Source organism: Plectropomus leopardus, chromosome 8 (assembly GCF_026936395.1).
Source record: "Plectropomus leopardus strain MGB_pleo_1.0 chromosome 8, ASM2693639v1, whole genome shotgun sequence".
Lineage (NCBI taxonomy): Eukaryota > Metazoa > Chordata > Actinopteri > Perciformes > Serranidae > Plectropomus > Plectropomus leopardus.
The window spans coordinates 5,701,849-5,719,988 of NC_142183.1; the positions used below are offsets into that span (position 1 = coordinate 5,701,849).

The following is an 18,140-nucleotide window of genomic DNA, read 5'->3' on the forward strand; positions in this document are numbered from 1 at the left end:
TACCATGAATTTTTTTGTGTTTTTTTAATTACTTTTTTTCATGACTTTTCTTTTTTTGTGATGACATACTATAACTTTTTGGTCATATTTATGACAACCTACTTTTCTATGACTTTGTCATGTTTGTAATGATATATTCCACCATAACCATTTAATGATATCTTTAACCACATACTATACTGTAATTATTTTTTTGTCATTTAGAACATCATACCATACTATGACTCTGTTGTTACATTTTTTTAACAATATACTGTAAAAATGTTGAAAATATAATTAGAAGTCATAGCATTGTATCAAATCAAACGTAGTATAGTGTGACATTAAAGATATCATCAATCAAAAGTTATAACACCCATTATGGCAAAACAACTGTCATAACCAGTATAATATATCCTAAAATGTAATAAAAATTGGTCACAGTGTATAAAAAGGATCTCATTCATAAAATAGCGGAAACAACACATCTGCAATTGCAGAAGGTAAGTCGACCGTCAACTGCAAAATGACACCTTTTTAACCTTTTTTCAGTTCAATTTTTTTTTTAACAATTCTGGTACACAAGCAATGGCAGTCAATCTAATTAGAAATATGATGCAGAGCTCTGCATGGTAGTAGACTAGTGTCATTATGAAAATGGATGGACAGATTTAAATACCCCTTTGTAGAAATCCTCCATGAGTCTGCCACTTGGCTGCCTCCTCACCAAATCACTGCTGGCATTGATCCGCCGAGGTTGAGTATTTATGCGTGCACGGATGCCAGTTTCCCAGAACAGCAATTAACTTTTGGAGAATAAAATTAGTCTGACAAGATGTACTCTTAAACAGTTTCACTCAGGCACTTACTTTGTACTGTGGGAGTTGTATTGCAATAGGTCAGTTTTGCAACATATATTCTCACATTTTATCCACAGTCAATAGATATGTCATAAAAGCACATATGTCAAAAACCTTCCAGATCTGTTCATTTAAGTCAGCTGTTCCTGATTCTCACAAGGTGCCACTTGTTGCGATGCAACCACAGTGTAGTATGTTGAATGAGAGCTATTGAAAGTGACAGTATGAAATGGAAAGCAAATGATTAAAACACAATGCATGCATTTCATGTTATTGCCATTGGTTTGCTGGCCGCACATTCACATACATAAACATTTACCTTGAGGACAGGATGTGATAAGAACGCAGGGCATGGAGAGTTCTTTCCAAATAACTCTAATGATGTCTTGAAATGGGTACGTGTGCCTTGTTCTACAGTAGGCAGAAGAAAAAAAATACAATATTGGTCTTTAATACTTAAATAATAATTCTGGTTAATAAAGTAAAGAAACTGGAGTATAATGGCATGTTTATATAATCACATACTATGACTTTTTATAACAATTTTGTGCAATAGTATATTAGGACTTTTTTCTAGCATGCTATACTATGACAGTTACATGTGATAGTTATGGACTTGTTTGGACTTCTCCCTGTTTGCCCCTGCAGAGAAATCAAGGGAGATATAGGCACAGGTGAGATTGAGGACAGTGAACCATAACTGATTTATACATACAACCCATATTCTACCCATAGCTGGTTGGAAAATTGTATATCGTATATATAAATAAGTATCGTATTGTATCATATGGTATCTTATAGTATCTGTGTCATATCTGCATCATATCTGTATGGTATGGTATTGTATCGTATCTTATAGTTTTGCATTGCATCGTATCGTATCATAGCCTTATAACCTCCCTAAACAGGGAGATGTAGGCACTGGTGAGATGGAGGGAAGTTTATATTGTTATACAAAGTATCATATCGTATCGTATCGTATCGTATCGTATCGTATCGTATCATATTGTATCGCATGGTATCATAGCCTTACAACCTCTCCAGGCTTTATTACTATTATTATTTTTTTGTATCAGCTTGCTTTCAGCCCCTTCCTCCTAAACAATCAATGATGACCTTGGCATCTGCAATAGTTCATAGAGCCACATTTACATTTATAGTGACAAAATGCGGAACTTCAGCCTGTAGTTAGCGCAACAGCCCAAAAGCCAGTGAAACTCTACAGAGTTTCTCTGGAAGGGGGACAAACGGGGATATCTAGACACTTGTGAGATAGGGAGACCACAGGTGATATACATACTACCCATATAGTTATGATATGAAGCTGGTTGAAAATCTGCAAAGTATCATGTCATTTCATATCGTATCGTATAGTGTTGATCGTATTGTATCGTATCACATTCCATTGTATTGCATCATAGCCTTATAACTACTCAGGGCTTTCTTCTTTTTTGCATCAGCCTGCTTTCAACCTCTTCCTTTTCAACAATCAACAAAGCCCTTGGCATAAGCCATAGTCTTCAAACCACGGTTACATTCATAACCTTTGCTCCGGTTCCAACAACCTCCAAAATCCAAAGTTTAAAAGCCAGATACCTCTGAACCCCCTGAAGTAGTTACTGATGCATTTGTATTGATCAGAAATCCCATCATCTCCCTGCAGATAAATTATGATCACTTTGTGCTGAGGGGTAATATAAATCGTAGTTATAGCTCCTATAACTATAACATTTTAGACTCCCACAATGCCAACAAGCAGTAATCACAAAGTTGGTTTCAGGTTGTTGTGATAGCCAGACTGCTGAGTTTTATACTCTTAACTGGCAACGGTTCAAACACAGAGCGTTTGAGTTGAACAAGGCTATTCTCTTCTGGATTTGTGTCTGTGTAGTGGAGCAGGTGGGTATTCATGAGCCCTTCAGGAACCAAGCATTTAAAATACGGCTTAACTGACCTGCTGGTGCTCATCTGTTTTCATTAACAGCTCTTAGATCCATCAAAAGGAAGAAATACACTTTTATGAAAGCACATTTCTGACAAAAGGGAGTTTTTAAAAGAAACTTCCCTCTCCTGTCTGTTGCAGTTCAGCTTCAACTCAAAAGTTTATTCAAAATTTGCTTTAAAAACAGACAGCTATGAAAGCAGTCTCCACTTGACAACAATGCAGGAGAATGAGAGATTAAACATACTGTACTCCTCTTTGTTGCCTGTTTACATAATCCCCACAGTCTCTCATCAAGGAGCGTGGATGAAAAGCTTTCATCGACTCTCTGTGGATAACCCGTTTTCTTCTTTGAAGCTCGACACAGTGCTGCAACATGCACACAGGTGTTCCACTTTCACTAAACACTGAACAGGATAAGTAAAACACCTGACGGTAAAATCAAAATGTCTGAGAGACCAAACACTGAAAAAACTGGTCTTTTGAGCGTGGGTGACTTGGCTAAAGTGCACCGTCATACTCTGCATCATTAATCATTACGGCTGGAGCCAAGGACAATAAATGGACCAGAGCTCTGCACAATGAAACGGCTGTAGCTCCACAGACAGAGATATTCTGGTGTCAAACAAAGACAGCTGCCTGTAAACCAGAGATCTCCATGCTTTCTCTCCATCACAGTCACTTTCAGATGCAGATGTTGTATCTCCAAAATATTTGCTTTCGAGAAATGCAGGAAAACAGCTTGAAGACAATCCAGTTTTGAAGCCACTCAGTGTTTTTCTAAAGGTTTTATAATCCCAAGAATTTTCCCAACCCATGGAGCATATAATCCTCTCATTCACCCCGACTAGAGTTACGAGGTTGGCTGTGAGAAGCAGCTGGGAATTGCAAGCTTTAAATATATACCAGGAATCAAGCTCTCTTTTTAAGGAGTGTCCTGTTTACTATGTAGTACAAAAGAGTACTCATCATAAAATACAATGCAGCATCAAAATAAACAGAAACACTGCACACTAAATATTGTACAAAAGGGATACAAAACTTTCTTTTCTTGGGGGCCACTTTTGCAAAATGACAGGAGGGCAGGGGCCAGTCGCAGCAGCTCCATCCATGTTTCTAAGGTTTTAGGACCTTTGCCTGATCTTTGGACAGTTCTAGGATTTAAGGACATTTCTAGTATTTTAGGACTCTTTGTAGGTTCTTAGAAATGTTTTTTGATTCCAGAACGTTTCTAGGATTTTAAGATGCTTTTTAGGATTTCAGAACATTTTTAGGATCTAAGTATGTTGCTAGGATTTTAGAATGTTTTTTTTTTTAGTATTTTATAAGATCTGTAGGATCTTAAAACATTTTTAGGACTGAAGGACCTTTCTAGGATCTTAGAAAATTTAGTAAAATTTTAGAACCTTTCTTGAATTTTAGGATGTTTCTAGGATTTCAGGACGTTTTGGATGTTTCTAGGATTTCAGGACGTTTTGGATGTTTCTAGGATTTCAGGACATTTGTAGGATTTTAGGACATTAGGGGCTTAGCTGGGACCTCTGTCGGTGGGTGTGGGGGATCCTCCATTGGCATTTTTTTATGAACAAGCTCTAATTTCATGCTGTTTTATTTGCACTCTGGCACCTTATGCATAGTACAAAAACAATTCAAGTTTGAATAACTTTATTTTTACTGTGAATTACAAAATGGTTGAGGGGTCTCTTGGTACCCTATTGGGACCCAGTTTGGCCAGCGGGCTGTAGAGTTGAGTATCACTGGTCTATCAGAATTTCTGAACAGGTAAACAGGTAAAAAAGCCAGTTTCTGTGAAGCATTGCAACAATTTGCAGAGTCCTAGAGTGTCAAACACTCAGACAGATCACTAAACACAGCACTACAATGTTAATTTTTATCTAAGCGGGAATGATCATCGACACCCTGCGGACCCCCCTACAGCTCCCTCCTTCCTCCCTCGCTGAGTGTTACGAGTGCAGCCCTAACAGAACAATGCGAAGCAGATTCACTTGAAACACAGCGTTTGTTCATCAAGCTGAGAAAAGTGAGCACCACCTGGGTGTTTTATTGGTACTGAGCTGCGAAATCGGCTCATTATGCAGAGCTATTATCGCCGGGAGTTGAGGAAATTTCACAGTGTTGGCAAAGGTTTGCTCTGGCTCTCAGTCCCTCTCCACTGCTACCTGGCTCCGTCTCTCGTCTTGGCTTTGTCTCCTTTATTTTTCTTCTTTCACATACTTGCTCTCAGCCTATTTGCGTTTCTTCCTGTCACTTTCTTTTCGCTCTTTGTTTTTCACTCTATATCTGTTTTTTTCCCTCATCCTCCATGTCGTTTTTTTCCTGTCTCTGGTATTCCCCCCTTTTCCCTTTCCCATACCCCTGTCCTCTGTGATTGTTCATTTTTTCCCATCTCCAGCTTTTCCTGTCCCCATTTATTTTCTTGGCTTTGTTGTCGTCCTCCCTTTGACCCCCTTTTTTCATATTTTGCTCATCTTCCTGTCTTTCTCTTTGTCTCTTTTCCTGTTGCTCTGCTTCTCTCTTTTTCATGCCGCTCACTCATGTGCTGTTTACTGTTATTGTGGAATTTCTCTCTCTGGCTTTTCATTTTTCTCTCTCTTGTCTCTTTCAGACTTTTCCTTTTACTCTTATTTGTCATGTCCGCCTTCTCTGTCGCCCTTTTTTCTCTTTGTCTGTTCTCGCCCTCCCCTCGCTCCCCCTGCTTCTTCCCTCTGTCAGCAGCGCGCAGCCCTCACCACGGCTGTTAGTTCATCTCAGGACAAAACCCCGCTCTGCCGCCACTGCTGCACACACACCGTTTGTCGAATCTAAGTCTTGGGTGTAACGGGGCCCGGGGACAGATGGAGAACTGTGGAGACGAAACAAAGACGTTCTCCGAGTTCCACTGACGCACAGAGCAAGGGGAGAAATATGAAAATGACACGGCAGGCTAAAACTGGGATGCCACATGATATCACAAATGCATGCTGTTCAACATTGTTTTGCACATGAAAAAAAAAAAAAAACTGGCACAGGCTCTGCCCTCTTGGCTTCAATTTTGGGATCTCTTCTCTCCGTGTTTCCTCTGCCAGTATTTAAATTTGTTTTGTCAAGAGTGCTTAACAGATTTGACCTGGTTTGACTTTTGCAGCAGATGTTAATCAGCAGTCTCAAGACCTGACAGGATATTAGCTGTCAAAAAGTATACACCACAACAGAGTTTGGAAATGGAGGGATCAGTTTCTAGGTGGCAGCTTTGGGATAAATATATCAATTTTGTTTATCTGACACTATAATGGTGCAGTAAGATGAAAGCATATCAAACTGTGAGCGAAAATCTGCGGCTCTGGGTTGCCAGAAAGACTGTTGTTCTTTGGCTCCGAATGTTGAAGTTGAACTCAACCAGTGAGATTAGCCACGCTAGCAGAGTTTCTCCGGGGATGGTAATGCTGGCCGATCCATCATCTTTCCAACCATTTCGTGTGAAATTTCTCAACACATATTGAATATATGTACATGAAAGATGATACAGATATTATGGCACCCAGAGGATGATTCCCAGTGTTCCCTGTAGGATGACATGAGAACCGATATTTTGATATTAAGCTAAGGCCAAAATTCTTTAAATGTGACGCGCTAATTTTCTGAAACACAAAACGTTCTGGCGATGCGATTCTTCCAGACGTGACGGGGCAGCATATATGCCTACAATGTGTTCTAGTGCGCTATTAAACGCCAAAGAAAGTAGTAAAACACAGACCAGCATGGCAGAACAACAAAACATGGAAGACAGCAATGAGCGCAGCTGCAGTGACAGCTCCACCTCGACTCACAGAAACGACAAGCACGTTTTCCTGAGGTCAGAATATTTTAATTCTCAGCTGAATATTTACAGTCTGCCACAAACGCAAACCGTGGGACAAGGTGCTAAGCATCTATTCTACACATCACATTTATTTTTTATTTTTTTTTCCTGGTTGCTGAGAGTCTAAAGATGTGGGGGAAAACACTGCACAAAGCAGCAACATCCGAGGCTGTAAAATATGCAGAAATGCTAAAAACTACAGTTCCTGTAATGGCCACTTGAAGCAGGCTCCAAACCACACCCATATCTTCAATATGTAGTGGGAGCATACATTAAGCTGCCATGGAAAGCAATACAGTACGATTCAATTTTATGTGACACGGTATAACACGATACATTGTATTTTCTGTATTTTCTATTGTGCATTGTAGTTTCTGCAACCAGCTGCAGACAACTTGCTTTCTGTCTACATCAGCACAGGCATGCTCACTGTTTATGAATAGTCAAGTAAAATGCATTTTCAGGCATGTAAATATGGACGGAGATTATTTCTGAAATAATGCTAAAATGCTTCTATGCAGAGATTGTAAGTTATTGGATGTGGCTTTAGTCTTGTGTTTACCACAGAGACACATTTGCATAACCGAAGCTCCGAGTTGCTACACAGTTGCTACAGTATTAGTAATGGCTGCTGGCTGGGGTGCCTCTTCTTGCTGCAGACATTCACTCTCCCCCATTCAAATCACCAGCTGAGCTTTTATGTGTGACACTAGACCCTGAAAGTGGCTGCTATTCAGCACAACCAGTGCATGACTTTTTAAATCTGGACTCCCCGAAATGTGAATTAGGCCTGACCTGGCAACCCTGCACCTCCCATCACATCTCCCGGTCACCCTCTCGCCCTCTGCTCATTAAGCACTAACCCTATTCCAGGTCAATACCTATGGCACACACACACACACACACACACACACACACACACACACACACACACACACACACACACACACACACACACACACACACACACACACACACACACACACACATTCTCATACAGACTTTCTTTATCCCCTTCTTTCTCTCCCTCAGAGGCACACACACTCATTCTGTCTCTCTGCAGGTCTCTCTTTGTCTTGCTTGCTTTACCCCTGTCTCTCCCACTCACTCACTCACACACACACACACACACACACACACACACAATGACACACATATTGCTGATCAGGGCGGCCGAGCAGGCAGGAGTCTGACCTCATTAGGAGCCATGGCAGGCAGCCAGAGGAGGGTCTGTCGATGAATGTCCAAGAAGAAGTGTTGAGGGAGCCGGACGAGCTGATCTGCGGAGCGACAGGAGGAGGACTGAGCCTTCTTTTCCTGTTGGATGATGATTTCATAAATAGCACTTAATACATGCGGGTGAACTGTGTGGATTAATTGATTAATTTAATCAACTAAAGGCATTTAATTTCCTTTTAGTCATGCCAGTGGTCTGGCTCTGCAATGTTAGTCCATCAGTCAGTCGTCTACTTAGGTCAAGACATGAATATCTCAACAAATATAGGATGGATTGTGATTAACCCTTTGAAAACTGAGAAAAATGGTTTGATTTCCTTTGAAAACACAAAAGGTGCTGTAAGTTAAAATTAAGCGTTAGAAGAAAATTACCTGAAATGTATCCAAAAAAAGGAAAACAAAAAAGGCAAAAAAACAACAAAATAAAAGAAGAAAAAACCCAACACAGACAATCATATATATATATATATATATATATAAATATATAGATAAACAATAATTACAATATTGGTATTATAAAAAGCTGTTTTCTGGACATTTTCCATATTTTTTTCCCCATATCATTAACTTACATTTTTTTTCTCTCTCTCTTTCTCCCGCTGTCTTTTAAAACTAATTTTCACGTTATATTCCTCTAAATTAAGTTTTTTTTTTTTTTACAAAAAAAAGAGTATAGACCTGCTGTGTCATGCACCATATAAAAAATGTCTTTACTTGACATTTTAGTGTTAAGTGCAAGGTTATTTTACTGTACATATATAATAAATAGGTGGATATGTATTTGGTTTAAAAAAAGTCTCTGTTTTTGTTTAGCCCTAAACCTTTGTAGAATATGCTGCATTTTAAAAGCAGCACAATCCAAAGCATTATTTGTTCTTTTAGCTTTCATCCATCATACCACTCTCTCCATGGCTTTCAGCAGGCTTTTGCATTAGTGGCCTGTGAAAAATCTCTTGTTTCCTCCTTTCTCTCCCACATTTGCCATTTACAATTTGCAAGTCACTGGATGGAACCAGAGCACAGTCAATCATACGCAGGCGAATTCCTACTTTGTCTTCTGGATTTATGGCAAAAGTTAACCTCAACTGCGCAGCTGCTCTATATTCACCAGATATTTTACAGGTAGTCTTCTATATAAATGGAACAGTTATGGAGTCTGGAGGGCCGACATGCTGCCAGACCTAGCAAATGATAGATTGCTTCCACGTTACAAGGATGTATAGGCTTTCCACTGCCGTCAGAATATGTCCAGCTGAATGCATTACCAAACCGTATGCTGGAATCGCTCAAATCCTAACCAAGGACCACAGACAGATTAACATATAAATGAAACTACAGGCAAGATCCTGCCCTTCATTTCCTATCTGTTTATGCCAATGATGTGCAGTCAGAGAGGTTTGGAGGAGGAGACTGCGAGGTGTCTCGTGGAATGCATGTCAAACCTTGGTATCCCTAAAACTGAAGGATGCTCCAAATGAACAGCCTGAGAATGTTTCTGAATGCAGAAGTAGCCACTCATGAAGCTTTTTAAACTGCAAATCAGTTACAGAAATGAATGTGCTTCTTACTTTTTTTCCCAAGTTGAGAGTATATTTAATTGCTATTACCGTTACTAAAAATACCTCTGAGCTTATCGTGAGAGAAAAACAAACCTGTAATTAATACGCTGCATAGCTTTATCAAATAGCTTGAGGATTCATTCCTCAATAAACTTTGCAAACTGAAGTTGTCGGCGGTGTTCATTTTATTAAACTGAGTTTTGGCATTCAAGATATTATGCGAGTGAGGGAGATGAATGCACACTGTCTCCAAAAAAGTCTCCTGTGTATAAAGTATAAAGTAATTTAATCAGCTGTTAAATATTAAAATCTATATCTCTTCTTTATGGGAAAAACTGTCTACTCTCCGAATGGATTTTTTTGGGCAAAGAGAAATGACTTCACTTTAGCTGTGCATATTACTTAATATAACACTTATTTTAACTAGTATTACTACCTCATGGTCGTATGCCTCTGCGCACCAGTCAAGTTGCACTTTTTAGTTTACACAGTTTACATCCATGTCTGTGAAAACATGGATGCTTACAACACACATCTTTTCCCCCAATCAACACAGATTCGATATATTTTTTGCATATTAAATGTTGTCACTTGTCATCATCATTTTATACTATTAGACATTTGTGTAACATTTTGTCATAATTAATATATGAATTCTTGAGTTATGGCCAAAAACATGTTTTCTGGGGTCTCATTGACCTTAACTTTAGATTTTTGACCAACCATTTCTAATCAGTTTATTCTTAAGTCCAAGTGGATGTTTGTGTCAAATTTGAGGAAACTTCCTTCAAGGCCTTCTTAAGACACTGAGTTCACAACAATGTGACAACAACAGTGACCTTTGACATTTGACCACCAAATTCGAAGTAGTTCACCTTTAAGTTTAAGTGGATTTTTGTGCCAAAATTGAAAAAAAAATCCCATATGGTGTTCTTGAAATAATGCAAAAAAATGTGATGGGCAGGGCCACAGTGACCTTTGACCACCAAATTCCAATCAGTGACTCAAACTGTCCGTTTATGCCAAATTTAAAGAAATTCCCTCAAGGTGTTCTTGAGAAAACACATCAACAAGAATGACAAAGATACAAGGACAAAGCAATCTTGACCTTTGACCATGAAAATCTGATCACTTCTTCAGTGACACAACGTGGACATTTGTGCCAAATTTGAAAGAAAAAAAAACTCCCCTCAAGCTGTTCTTGAGATATTGTGATCACAGGAATGAGACAGATGCAAGGGAACAGCAGTCTTGACCTTTAAACACTGAAATCTAATCTAAAATGATCATTGACTCAAAGTTGACGTTTATGACAGATTTGAAAAAAAATTCCTCAAGGCATTCTTGAGATTTCACGTTCACAACAATGGGACAGACCGATGCATGGACAACCCGAAAACATGTCTGGCCTCGGCCATCACCAGCACAGAGGCATAAAAACAGGCTTTATGGCTTCATACTCTGGTTGAGATGGACACCTTTAAAAGTGCAAATTAACTCTAATTAGTTTGCCTCAACAGCAGTTTCTAAACACACAAACTTATATCCGTCAACCAAAGCTGACTCCTTAACTGGTGCTCTGTAAAGCCTCTTTAAACCCTGTGTTTGTTGTAGCCTTCAAACATGCAGTGCAGTAAACAATCAGCATATCCAACAAAATCGCTGTATAATTGCATGTTGCGCTAAAAGAGCTGCTGCTATTTTCATCAGTGTACTTATGTAGGTAAACAATGTTTATTTAAAACAACAGTTGTGTTATGTGTTTAGTGAAATAGGGGGTATTTGAATGACTGTAACTTAATTCAAGGGCACATTATTTGCCAACTATTAGAAACATAAATACACATCTGTCTGTCTTGGTTGCTGTGCTGCAGACACAGGCCAGTATGTTACGTTAAAACACAATAAGCACAATAAAGAAAATTGAAGTGCACTCGACTATGCCGAAAATTGCAGATATGAAGGCTGTAAATGGGTTAAAGTGTTAGAGGTTTGCAAAAGAGATGTTGCATTGGAGCTGCAGTTTAAGCACCTAAAGCACCTGGAAGTGTCAGCTGATGCAGAAGCACTAAAAGAACTGATCAATAAATCAATTTCGCTTTCTCTTGCTTGCTGAGAAGACTGCGTATGTGCACATGTGGGAAGCTTGTGTTGCGGTTGGTGAGTTCTTGTGCTTGAGTTCATTGGAGATATACTCCCCTACATAGGAGATAACATCCCATACACAGGAGATAAATTTTATATTTAAATTCGCCTTGCCTCTCAGGGCTTCAGTAGATCTTGCAGGGTCACTATTTCCAAGACTACATCTATATTCCTTTTGAGATTATTTCCCATCCTGCTCCTGTTGGAAAATATTACGGTAAACTCCCTTTATAAAGTATGGCACTTCAACAATTTTCTTACGTGTTTGCAAAAACACATAACTCTAGAAACACAAGATAAAAGGCATCATATGTAGATGTGTTCTTGACATATTAGCATCAGTACAACCCATAAAGATAAAATGTGTTTTAAAACAACTTTAGTCACAGAGAAAAAGACTTGGATGAAGTGTGAGTGAACTGATTTGTCTTCCTCTTGCTCTCTGAGTAGACTGTCACACAGGCACACATCAGCCTGCTGTCATTCTGATGACATCAAAAACCGTTGCTTGGTTTTTTCCCCAAAAGTCATCAGTTCTAAAACTTTTTTCAAAAATATTTTACAAGTCTCTGTATAAGTCATGATATCAACTAAAAGGCAATACTTTAAATAGTGTGAAAATTGTTGAAATAACTGATAGTGAGACTGGTATGATACATTGACGGGCAGCGTCACTTTATAACTCAGACAGATGGAACCATTGGGGGCAGTATGATATGCTGCCGGTCAGCTGGACGACACCTGTTCCAGCTTTGAGACACGCCTGCAGTGGCACCTTTATAGGTTGTATGACATGCCGCTGGACAGCGTTAGATTGAAACGCTGCCAGTGATGACATAATGGTTTGCGTAAAAAAAAAGATCCACAAAAACAACTGAAAATGCTGTAGTATGCATGCCAGGCCAGTAGTTGTAAGCCAGGCTTTGTAATGACACACCATAGAAGAACAGAATCCACCTGGAGATAATAGGAGATAATGTCTCTGATGTATAAGATAAACTTCAAAACTTTAAACTTTAAGCTTAGGTTTTGGCCAACATTGCACACAAAAACATTTTGCACCTCACCTCTCAGGGGCTTCAGTAGCTCTGTTATAGTCAACACAGGAGTAAACCAAACAGCATCTAGGCAGGACTACAACCACGTAGGTCAAAGGACCGGTTGGAAACGGCATGAAATAACTCAGGACATGACCAGAGAAGACGAAAAGTCCCATGGCCCCCTCAGAGAATAGGATCTCTGGTTTCAGACTACACTAGCTTGTAGATTAAAGGCCAGTGACCATAATAAAATTAATTTCTGTCTTCTCCAAAAATCAGGTGTAATTTTACCAAAAGGCTACAAGACCATCTCTAGTCATCAGTAATCTTCCATGCTGATAGTTACTGACTTTTCAGCTCATGATCAAAGGCATTGAGCAGAGACTGAAAGCCCATTTTGCCAATTTCGCAACATGTTTCAACACCATGCAAAACCCAGCAAAAAGCATGGTGACTAAGCTGAACTGAATGAGTCATTACAGAAAGGTAAAGGGCTGCAGAAGGCCCTCAGAGAGCAGACCACCCACTCATGTCCCCCATTAAGACGGCCGGCTCTTCTTGCACATCAACGCCCCTGCAGCAATTTACTGCTCAGCCTGCATGGAGGGCGAATGAATGGTGAAAGACGAGGAATTCTTAATGAGACATGGGTCAATGAAATGTCAAAACTAGACAATGAATACAGGAAAAATGCCCTACATTTCAGTTTCAGTTCCAGTTTTTACACCTTTATTGGGAACAATGTTCTAGAAATGTCCTGGTGTCCTAGAAAAAAAAAAAAAAAAAATCCTACAACGTTATGAAAATCAAAAAATGTTATCAAAATGGGAACACATCCTAAAATCCTAGAAATGTCCTAAAATCCTAGTAATGTTATAAAATCCTAGAAACGCACTAAAATGCGAAATATGTCCTAAAACGAAAAAACATGTCCTAAAATCTGAGAAATGTCTTAAAGTATTATAATTGTCCTTAAATCCTAGAAATGTCCTAAAATCATAAAATTGCTCTATTATCCTATTCATGCCCTTAAATCCTAGAAAAGTCCTAAAACCCTATGGATGTCCTAAAATTCTAAATGTCCTTACAGCCGAGAAAGGTCATAAAATCCGAGACAAGTCTTATAATTCTAGGAAAGTCATAAAATCCTGGAAACATCCTAAATTCCTAGAAATGTCCAAAAATCCTAGAAACATGTATTGGGCTGCTGCAACAGGCAGCTGTCCTCCTGTTGTAAAAGTGTCCCTGTGAGTCTCCCTGACCTACATATTCTCTGTTGTGTTCAGCTGTTGATCGAAACTGAAATAATTTGTGGCTCTTAAGTAATGTGTTTAATAATGTTTGTTTAATGTGTTTAGTAATGTATTTTTAAGGACATTTTGATTAAGATTAAATCTGTTTTTCTGTAAAAAATGTCCACTCAATTTGAGATTTTTTTCACAACTTGCAGATAGAAGAAGCCACTCACTTGCTCACTCACTTTTATCCATGTCTGTAGTGTCTGTTAGGAGTCACTGTGCTGTGCACAGAAAACCCACTGGACCACAGTCACTCACTAACCTCATTTATTCAACTCAATGACCTGTGCAGGAGCTTCATGTCTGTCGCTCAATGTGTCCTTGTTTGATTCATTGCACCTTTGCCATTGTGCTTCCTGGCATGAGGGAACTTGGCAGTGGCGGGTACATGAGAATGTAGGTCACACAGTACGATGAGATGAGTAGGTTTTGCTGCATCCTTTCAAACAACAATGACATCCAACTGGCCTTGTACTACCACAGGAAGTCATTTAAGGACACAGCTGTCTATTAACAATGCTGCGGCTGCATCCTCTTCCTGTTGTGTGATAACACTGAATACAGTGAAAGGTGTATTTGACAGTTTCCAGGAGTTAGGTTTCTCTGTGAAGAAAGGCTGGACTTTTACTGGTCTGTGGGCAGAGGTGAAAGAAATACTCAGATCTTACAGGTCCAGTGTGTAGGATTTAGGGGTATAAATTGGCAGAAATGGAATATAATATTTATAATGTTGATTTTTTATTAGTACAATCACCTGAAAATAAGAATCATTGTGTTTTTGTGTGTTTTTTTTACATGGGAATGAGCCCTTTAACTACATGGAGCAGAGGTTTTTGTGTCAGCCACTGTAGCAGAAGCCTATCTGCAATAAGCTGAAACTACTTTAAACTTTAGACTTGTTAGTATTGTCAGACAACACAAAACACAACAGCACAATACCCATGTAGGCAACAACACATTTAATCAGTGTTTCTAGCAGTTTAAATCACCAGATCCGTTCGTTTTAGAGAGGAAGAGGAAGAGACCTCTGTAGATAATTCTACTTCAGGTAAAAACCCCTCGACTGGATCTCAAGTTACCATGGATAACAGGGCGAGCACACTTTAGCGTGTGTTGGACATGCCAAACAGAGTCGGAAATACATGATTTGTGACGTGAAACTGCTATATTTGGTATTTTTTTATTGGTTTAAAACACCAGGTCTGTCTTTGTTTGTTTGTTTGTTTGGGCTTTTTTGTTAAAGAGAGGATAACTCAGCTTCCGGTGAAAACCTCCTGAATGTCTGGATCAGAAAAAGGGTAGTACACATTAAGTTTTTTAGAGAAATTAAGAGAGCACACATTAGCAGGTGCAAGCAGGCCATCTGAAATGTACCAAACAGAGCAGAGAAACAAAGAAACACTGATTTGTTACATGAAACTGCTCTATTCAGTGTTTTTACCACTTTGAGGATGAAGAGACCTCTGCTAATAATTGTGTCTCATGGTGAAAAACCTCCTGAGCGATGAACACTGAAGGACTTCTGACTGGAGGAAGCTTCAGCTGGTAACAGTCTGCAATCCTCACTACTAGATGTCACAAAATCCCCCTTAACCGTACATATTTGACCTTTAGGTACAGTGTTCATTGAGTGAATGTACTTAGCTGCTTTCCATCACTAAGACTTAAATAAAAACAAAGAGGACTTCACTAACCACATTCTGCCTCCAGCAGTAAACTGACGTTTCAAGTTGTGTTGCTATGAGCAGCTCCTTCTGGCACAGATCCAAAACACTGTTACATCCACCATCTCAGAGGGAGTCTGAGACAAATACAAGGAAATACAAGCAAATATAGACAAGCATCTTTGACCCTCTATGTCTGAGCCTCTCTGTGTCAAACTACAGCACATGCTCATAATCCATTTCAACAGTGCATTTGGTCCACCTCGTCTGTGTTTACTACATCTCTGTCTGCTTTCAAACCACAGACAGCTTTGACTTGGGACTTGACTTGCCTCAGAAGGTTAAAAATAGCTGTGTCACTTACCAACAATCCACTCTGCTGCTGTATGTCATGTGTCACAGCTGTATTATGCCTCTAATCCCGAGTTAAACCACAATCTGCCTCCAGCAGTTACTTCCAGTTTCATGTTCTGTTGCTACTTGCAACCCCAACAGTGTAAGATGCACCATCTCGTCAGAATAAGACTGAGAAAATAGACGCCAACATCTCTTATCCAGGCTCTTGTAGCATTAGGTACCTTGTGTACATAATAATGGATAACATATTTTGTTCGTACATAATTTTTGTGCAGAACTGAAATGTTAAATAAGCCCCTTTTAAGACCAATTCATGAAGCTGTTAGTAGCTAATGCAACACTGTCGGTCACTTCATGCTGTTTTTATTTTGTGGTAGTGTTTTACTTTGCGTGTTTTATTTCTCAAGGGGATGGTGTGTCACCAACAGACAAGAGACTGTGCAAGACCAACAAACAACACAGACGTTTCTTTAGCACCACCATTTTTAGCATACATGGGCTTTTTTTTTTTTTAGAAACCTGTAACTGTGTTTTCACCGCTGATACTGTCACAAAAAGCGTCAGCATTTCTTGCTGGTATACGGTCACAAAAAGCAGTTGATTTTTCCACAGAGACATTGCTATACCACTGATAGTGCCACCAACTCACAATTCACTTTTACTGTGACATTGCAGTTTTTCCGCCTAAAGTACTGCCTCAAAAAGTGGTTATGTCTTACCAAGACATCGCTGCTTTTCCACCAGGGAAAGTGCCACAAAAGTGGCTGTTTTTGACTGAGACACTGTTGTGTTTCCACTGGTGATAGTGTCATAAAAAGTACTTGTTTTTTGCCAAGACAATACTGCATTTCTTGCAGGAATATTGCTACAAAAAGTTGTCTTTTTTTTAACAAAACATTGCCGCATTTCCACCAAAGATTGTGTCATGAAAGACACTTGTTGTGCTGTGTTTTACGACGAAGATTGTGCCAGGAGACCAGTTGCAATTTTTCCAAGACATCACTGCATTTCTAGTGGGGACTGCGGCACCCAAACTGGGAAGTTTAAGTCAAAAAATGACATTTGTTGTGGTTTTTATGCTTAAATTTGTTGAAACATGAAGTTTCATTGTATGATCCACATAATAATGTCTAAATGTAACATATTCAGGGTTTGAAGAAATGTCCAATATCAACATTTATTCTGTCGATTGAGTTGTGTATACGGTAATAAACTAATAATATATATGTTTTTCTAATAAGAATTTTTTCTTTGTTGCTTAATCTACCATTACAGACGAGCACCACCTGTGAGTTAGTATCCAGCTATTTGTTAGCCTGTTGTACTTTTAGTTTGTGTTAAACTGATTTTAACCACTATTACTGAGCTTACTGTTGTTTATTCAATACTGTTGTCATCCTGCTAATGCTCAGGTCAACTCCTGCCTTAAACCATTATTGGAAATGCATTTAAGTTGCTGTATAGCTGTGCAGCTACACACATAATGAAGACAAAAGAGGCATCTTTAAAAACACAGAATGTTAAAATGTATTGTCATTAAACCCATGGATATAATGTCCCAAATTAATATTATGTTACATATACCTGTGGGTGATATTTTCTTGCGGTGAAGTGATCTTTAATGACTTCACAACGTTTGTCACGAAGCAATCACAATTTGTATGCAAGCATCATACTTTTAATACGTTTTTATTTCACGGCTGAGGAATTGAAGTGAGAGGAGCGGATGCACTCAGCGATGGCCTTTAATCTCCAGAATACTAATAAACAAAAAAGAGAGCAATCTGAAGCCTGCAATCAGTCTGCAATCAGACGGGACAACTACGAAGTCTGCAACAAAATCCAAAAAGCTTCACTCAGAAAATCAGAGGATCACTTTGCTCACCACACGACCAGCTGCTACAGCGTCACACAACAGACGGTTCAATGTGGAGCCAGAGTTAGAACTGAGACTAATATATCGATTAATGCTGTAATTGATTCATCAGGTAGGAAATCTGCAGCTGAGTGACAAATCTTTTGACAACCACACCTGGCCCTTTCATCTGAGAGCACTATGGAGCCCAGCAGGCATCTGGGGTAACTTGTATGCACAATTAGATTTTTGTACCCCTGCTAGTTAATTAATAAGTTCACTTTAATTAACAATGCCTGCACACAATTCAGCAGAAACAAATATTTTCATGTGAAATTAACTTACG

At 39.1% G+C, this 18,140-nt stretch overlaps 1 long non-coding RNA gene across 1 annotated transcript in view; it reads right to left on the reverse strand.

Annotated features, from left to right (window-relative positions):
* The window catches only part of LOC121947767 (uncharacterized), a 199,064-nt gene that overhangs the window by 35,431 nt on the left and 145,493 nt on the right, over positions 1 to 18,140 (reverse strand). Inside the window, exons 3-4 of the long non-coding RNA XR_006106110.2 lie at positions 7,835 to 7,957; positions 1,159 to 1,250 (exon numbers count right to left, since the gene is read on the reverse strand). This is a non-coding gene — a long non-coding RNA (uncharacterized LOC121947767). The remainder of the gene's footprint in view (positions 1 to 1,158; positions 1,251 to 7,834; positions 7,958 to 18,140) is intronic.